The sequence below is a fragment of the Gossypium arboreum genome, chromosome 10 (genome assembly GCF_025698485.1).
Source record: "Gossypium arboreum isolate Shixiya-1 chromosome 10, ASM2569848v2, whole genome shotgun sequence".
Classification (NCBI taxonomy): domain Eukaryota; kingdom Viridiplantae; phylum Streptophyta; class Magnoliopsida; order Malvales; family Malvaceae; genus Gossypium; species Gossypium arboreum.
Window position 1 is genome coordinate 101,776,295 of NC_069079.1, and position 7,391 is coordinate 101,783,685.

General features: G+C 37.4%; 1 non-coding gene across 1 annotated transcript; it reads left to right on the top strand.

Annotated features, from left to right (window-relative positions):
* Positions 1–6,889: 6,889 nt before the first annotated feature.
* On the top strand, positions 6,890–6,996 carry LOC128282802 (small nucleolar RNA R71). Its single transcript, XR_008273155.1, has one exon. It is a non-coding gene; the product is annotated as a small nucleolar RNA R71 (small nucleolar RNA).
* Positions 6,997–7,391: the final 395 nt, after the last annotated feature.

Genomic DNA, 7,391 nt, shown 5'->3' on the forward strand with positions numbered 1-7,391 from the left:
TATAATGATGGCATGAAAATCCATGAAATGTGTTAATAATAATAATATGATAATAATAGTCCCGGTTGAAGTCGAAAGGGAAATTCAATGGATAAACCATGGCTTACATGACTTGAGATCCTGCATGTGTTGCAGAAAAGGATTTAGCCTGGACGGGTAATCTATTGATCTCAAATATAGAAAGGATCTATCCCGAATGGGTGTTTCTTGAGTGATCGAGCCTTCCGAAGAATATGTGTGCATAATGGATTTAGCTCAAACGGGTAATCTGATTAGGGTCTAAATTTAGCCTAAACTGGTAATTAAGATCCGAGCTCATTACGGATGTTTTTCACTACAAGTGATTTAGCTTGGACTGGTAATCCCACCGTAAGATGTGAGGTTCACGGGAGTGCTTACTTGAGATGATCGCTCTTATGATTGATTGTAAATGGAAAATCCATCGAGATTTCCAAGAAACTCAACGGGATTAACATGAGATGTAAAAATGAAATTGTTGGATGATGAGCTCATCTGAGACAAATTACATGGTGTATTGTTATGGGACTAACTTGTTAATTGAGTGCATGTGATAGGGAAACTGTTTCATGCTTGTTGGTTTTATTGCCTGATATGGATCCATGCTAATTAATCGGTAAGTTTACTTTCCAGTTATTCAGGCTTACTAAGCATGTAAATGCTTACCCCTCTCTTTTCCCTGTCTTACAGAGCTTGAGGACTCGTAGAGGTTGGAAGATGGTTGGAGAATCAACAAACTATCATCTTGTCTAGCTTTTGTATATAGATACTTTTATTTTTTTCAATGGCATGTATAGGGTTTTTTTTATTTTGTTATATGTGTCATTTAATTAGCCAACATGAAGGCTTATAAAAGTATACGTGTTCACTTGTATATGGCCAGGGTAATTGACTCATTTTGGTGTAGGTTATTGATCTCAATTTACGTGATAGGTATGTTTTAAATATTTATAATTAATCGTTCTTGAAACTAACTATTATCGTGATGCAGACAATTGTACCTAATGAACAGTAGTATAGTTTTAGCAAGACCGGATTGTCAAACCCAAAGGAACTAAAATTACTAGTAATGACTGTATTTTTATTATCTATCCTAAGAATAAGGGGGTTTTGTTTTAACTAACTAATTAACTGATCTAAGAATTCACAGAGAATAGAATTGGGGGATTACTTTTGAAAAACGATTGAATTAAGACAATACCTAAGGAAAAACCCACCTAGACTGTACTTGCTATTCTGGCTCCGAATCGGACAATTTATTCATTTAACTTGTTCCGTGGAGATCCCTAAGTTATGTTATTATCCCTATTCAAGACTAATAACGTCTAATCCCTAGATTGGATAATTGAGACTTTTCTCTAATTAACACCCTAGGGTTGCATTAACTTGATCTATGGATCCCCTTATTAGGTTTCATCCTAATCCGGAAAAATCTTGTCACCTTATGTCTAGGTGCGCAAACAACTCCGCTTAATTATAACAAATGTACTCTTAGACAGGGTCTATTCCTCCTCTGAATAAGAGCTTATCTTGAATCAGTATCCTGGGATATCAAAACAAGAATTAAGAACACATAATTAAGAGCAAGTTAAATATTTATCATACAATTCAGAAAATAATAACAAGATTCGTCTTAGGTTTCATTCCCCTTAGGTATTTAGGGGATTTAGTTCATAACTAAAAAGGAAAACATCTCAGAAGAATAACGAATACAAAACATAAAGAAAACCCAAAACTCCTGAAAACCCAAAACTTCTGAAGGGAAATTGAGGGGAGATCTTTAGTCTTGATGGTGACTCCAGCTTCTGAAATGGATCAATCAGCTTCCTTTGAGTAATTCCTTCCTTCCTCTCCATGCCCTCCCTTTTTCTCTTCCTTTAAGGCATATTTATAGGCTTTAGAATGCCTAAAAACCCTCAAAATTAGCCTTTTCTGAATTGGACTCAACTTGGGCTCGGCAGGGACACACCTGTGTGCCACGCCCATATGAATCGTGCTTCTAATTTGCCAAATTGACACGACCGTGTGGTCTGCCCGTGTTAGGAAGTCCAAGTCATGTTGATTTCGTACTTTTGCCCATTTTCTCCATTTTTGGCCCGTTTCTCGTTCCTTTCGCTCTCCTACGCTCTCCTAAGTATAAAACATGAAATTAAAGCATTAGAAGCATCAAATTCACCAATTCTAAGGGAAAATTAAAATGCGTTAAGCATGGGGTAAAAATATGTATATATTATGGTTTATCAAATACCTCCACACTTAAGCATTTGCTTGTCCTCAAGCAAAATCCTCAACTCATAATCAAAATTAATCTTTTTCAACATATAATCTCTATCGAAAATATCTCAAAATAATCCATAGGTAATCATATATTGAGAATTCAACTAAAAGAACATAAAAGTTTCAAACATTCCAAGTTGAGTATTTAATCATGCAAACATAGGTGTCTCCCCTCATCTAAGTAATTACCTTCGATTCAGAATATCATATAGTTTCACATCCTTACTAAAGATTCACTCAAATCACTCGAGGTGTTAGGACAATAATTGAAGCATTCAATAGTCAATAATGAAAAATTATTACCATAGGCTTGCATGAAAATCAAATCTCCACCACTATAAATTGAGATGATACATCAATCAAAAGGTCTTTAGAGGGTTGTAATGAGGCTTGGTTAGGGGGTGTGGTCATAGGCTGAAAGCAAAAGTTAGAATCAAGATTGAATTGAAAAATCACTTAACTAGAAAAAGATTTAATATCACTTGTGTACAACAGAGCTTCTTCTCAGAATATGGAATTAAATACTTAAGCTCAAAAACAAAAGATTACTACTACTAATATGTATACATTTTTTTTAAGAACAAGTTAAATTACAAAATAGAATAAAACATAGTTAAGCAACTATTTCAATTCAAATTTCGACAAAAATGGGGATAGAATTAATTTAGGGGATTTCAACAATAATGGGTTAAGGGTTCATATTAAGGGTACTACAAGAAATGGTTTGTTAGGCTCAATGAGGTTTACTAGTGGTTAATCGTGGAGGTAGGCTTTTCATGGCATGAGTGGGTTAATCCTAAGTGCCTTAATCATTTTGACATATCAAATCAAATGGTGTGGCCTTGACATGCATAATCAAGCAAGTTCTAGAATAACAGTTCAATACTGACGCACTCAAAGCAATAATAAAAGTGAGCATGAAAGAATTAATAGATGCTCAAAAGGCTCAAAAATCTCACAAAAATTATGGCTTTTTGATGTTTAAAACTTGTGAATTCCAACTCAAAGTAATACCTAAACTTTGGGGAAACAACCTAAGATTTTAAATTTTTAAAAATCAACTTATCATGCTTGATTCTCTAATGTCTTAAAGTTTAAACAATCAATGCATAAATGCCTATGTTTTAATTCAAGATATATCAAATCATAAATCAATTAAAATTTATCCTAAATATGATATGAGAGCTTTTCAAGAGAACAAGGCAGTCATTCAGGGATTTTTCTGATAGGGAAATGAAGTAAATACCCCCTCACACTTAAGATGTACATTGCCCTCAATGTACAAAGATAGATATAAGAATAGAGAAAGAAGATAGGGAGAGAAGTGAAACTTCCTATATTATGAATTCCTCGAACTGGAGTTTTGGAGAGTAATCGGTGCGAGAGTGGAGGAGGATACTCCGACGGTGGTAAAGGTTCATTAGTCCATAAGTCCTGCGCCAAAAGAATATTATATCTAGTGGTAGTTATGGTCGTGGTCGATCAAGACATGGTAGTCGTGGAGAACCGTTCTTGGTGGAATTTTTAGTTCCTATGCGATGATGAGCTTAGGAGCTTTATATAACTGTGATAAAATAAGGAACTTTTTAGGGGACATTAGGAAGAATAATTACTTATAAAGAAATAACCAAAATTGATGATTAAATAAATAAAATTCTAAAGTCTAATAAAAAAATAAAAAGTAGTTTTAATAAAAATTAAAAACATAAAATAATAAATAAATATTTTTAAACATCTTCATCGCTGGATGGTTCGCGAGGTAGGATTGGCGATGAGATGTGAAGGTGCTGACAAATCTACTGTAGAGTAGCATCAATGTTGTCAAATCGTTGAAAACACTGCTACTCGAATCAAGTGAGGCACACAGAGATGTCAGCATATGAAGCCGCCGCATGAACTGGACGAGAGGGTGGTGGTGGCTGAGACGGGGGGTCCTCATGCTATGGAGGGACATCATCAGGAATGTCCTTGTCCTCGGTAGATTGGGCGAGACGATATTGAGGAGGATAGGTTCCTCGGCGCTTTTCAATCATCCTCATGCTAAGCATGCCTATTTATAGATTTTAGGGCACACGGCTAGGTAACACACCCGTGTTCCCCAATTTCAGCCCGTGTGATTTGCAAATTTTGAGTTTGGGCACATCTGACATTTAGTACACGCCCGTGTTCCTTGGTCGTGTCACACGGCCGTGTCTGGCGTTGTTCGTTTCTCCCACGCCCGTGTATGTAGACCCATGCCCGTGTCAATCTAACAGGTTCAACCACGGGTGCTAGACACGGGCATGTCGCACGCCCGTACTATTTTAATAGGTTCACCCAAGGTTCTTCCACGGGCGTGTTGCACGCCCGTGTTGTTTTGGCAGGTTCGACCACGGCCATGTCACACGGCCGTGGCATTTTATCGTAGCCCGTGTTTGGGAAAATTGTTGCCCTATTTTCACACGGCCCTAAGCATGCCTGTGTGCTTGGCCGTGTCTCTGTGGAAAACCTGTATTCAAGAGCTTTGTTAGTAAGTTAGGTGTTGAAGTCTAAATTTTAAAGAAGTTAATATAGTTAGTGCTCGGGTTGCCTCCCGAGAAGCGCTTATTTATAGTCTAAGCTCGACTTATCTCTTCATTGAGTGGTCATGGTGGTTTGAGGAGTTTATAGTCCTCATTCCTACTATCATTCTCATTAAAATAAGGTTTCAGACGGGTGTTGTTTACCTTAAAAGTGCCGAACTTGGGATGACTTACCTCGACTGTACCGATGGGAAAATACCGAGTACCGTAAGAGGGATTTCTTCATTTGGTGTGGTAATGACAATGTGAGGATCTGCGACATCTAATTAGACTTTATTTCCAACCTTAAGTTGATGTGGGAAGGTGTTGAGCTTGTTCTGGCGTAGTTCTGGTTTATCATGCGTTCTTGGTTTATGCGTCCGCCATTCATCTAGCTCCTCGATTTGTAGCTTTTGTTCTTCATGAATAGGTCCTCTACCATTGCTTGACAATGGCTTATGTACTTCCTTCAAACTTATTTCTTGCAAAGTAGGTTGCACCATATTGTCAGTTTTAATAGAATGGGTTAAACGATCACCTTCAATTTTCGATGTGTTGCCAGAATTGCGAGCTTGAAGGGTGTTTGTTTCATCTCCCACACAGAGTGTGAGTTCACCTGTGCCAACATCAATGATCATTTTAGCAGTTTCTAAAAAAGGCCTTCCTAGAATTAAATGAGTGTTTCTATCCTTTTCTATGTCTAGAACAATGAAGTCCACGGGAAATATAAATTTATTGATTTTAACTAGCACTTATTAAATAATACCCCTAGAAATCTTATAATTTTATCTCCTAATTGAATGCTCATCCTGGTCTGTTTGGGTTTCCCAAGACCTAATTGTTTGAACATTTTGTAGGGCATGATATTAATTCTAGCCCCTAAATCAGCTAATGCATTATTAACATCTAAACTACCAATTAAGCAAGGAATTGTAAAACTCCCTGGATCTTTTAATTTTTTCGGTAGCTTATTTTACAGAATAGCTGACCAAACTGCGTTTAGCTCCACATTCGACGCCTCGTCCAACTTCTGCTTATTTGCTAAAAGCTCCTTTAAAAATTTCATTACGTTTGGCATCTGTGATAGAGCTTCAATAAACGGTAAGTTAATGTGTAATTTTGTTAAGAGTTTAAGGAATTTACCAAGTTGTTCATCTGAGCGGTCTTTCCTTGTCGCGTTGGGGTATGGCACACGAGGTTTATATTCGACATTCACTGATTTGTTTTTATTATGACCTACCTCACCTTGGCCTCTGCTTACCATAGTTTCTTGCCTCGGTTCTAGCTCAGGCTCAACGAATCCTTCTTCATCTTGAACATTAATCGCGTTGAGTTGTTCCCTTGGGTTGGGTTCAGTATTACTTGGCAAGCTACCTTGTGGTCATTTGGAGATTAGTTTAGAAAGCTGGCCTATCTGAGTTTTGAGCCATTGGATCGACGCTTGTTGATTTTTAAGTGCTGTCTCGGTGTTCTAGAAACGAGTTTCTGACACCGATATAAACTTTGAGAGCATGTCTTCAAGGTTCGGCTACTTTTCCTGTTGGTAGGGTGGTTGTTGGTAGCCTGGAGGTGGTCTCTTATTTCCTTGGCCTCCCCATGAGAAATTTGGATTGTTCTGATTTCCTGCATTATGCGTGTTACTATATGGATTGTTTTGAGATCGAGAATTATTACCCATGTAATTTAACTACTCGTTATCCATGTTGTGGCCATAAGGTTGGTATTCTGAATTGCTTAATCCACCTCTACTTGCTTCGCACTGCATTACTGGGTGAACCTGCGAAGAATTAAGAAAACCATCAATTTTCTTATTCAAGAGTTCTACCTGATTAGAGAGCATGGTGATCAAATCGACATTATAAACACCGGCTGTTTTTGTTAGTTTTGTCCTCATGACTTGCCACTGATAGTTATTCAGTGACATCTCCTCTATAAACTCGTAAGCATCTTCAGGTGTTTTATTATTGATGGTTCCACCAGTAGCTGCGTCAACCATTTGCCGAGTCGAAGGATTCAAGCCATTATGGAAAGTTTGAACCTGAAGCCAAAGCGGTGACCCATGGTGAGGGCACCTTCTCAGTAAGTCCTTGTATCTCTCCCATGCATATTAAAGAGTTTCTAAGTCCATCTGCACAAACGAAGAGATATCATTACGTAATTTGGTTGTTTTAGCCGGCGGGAAATATTTTAATAGAAATTTTTCGGTCATTTGTTCCCAAGTAGTGATTGACCCTCGTGGTAATGAGTTCAACCACTATTTAGCTTTGTTCCTCAATAAAAAAGGGAATAACCGAAGACGAATGGCATCATCAGAAACACCATGAATTTTAAATGTATTGCATAGTTCCAAAAAGTTTGCTAAGTGAGCATTGGGATCCTCATCCTGCAAACCATCAAACTGAACAAATTGCTGTACCATTTGAATAGTGTTAGGTTTTAGTTCAAAAGTATTTGCAGCTACAGCAGTTCTAACTATGCTTGATTTAGTTCCTATTAAAGAAGGTTTAGCATAATCATACATAGTGCGTGGAGCAGGATTTTGATTAACTGCAATTA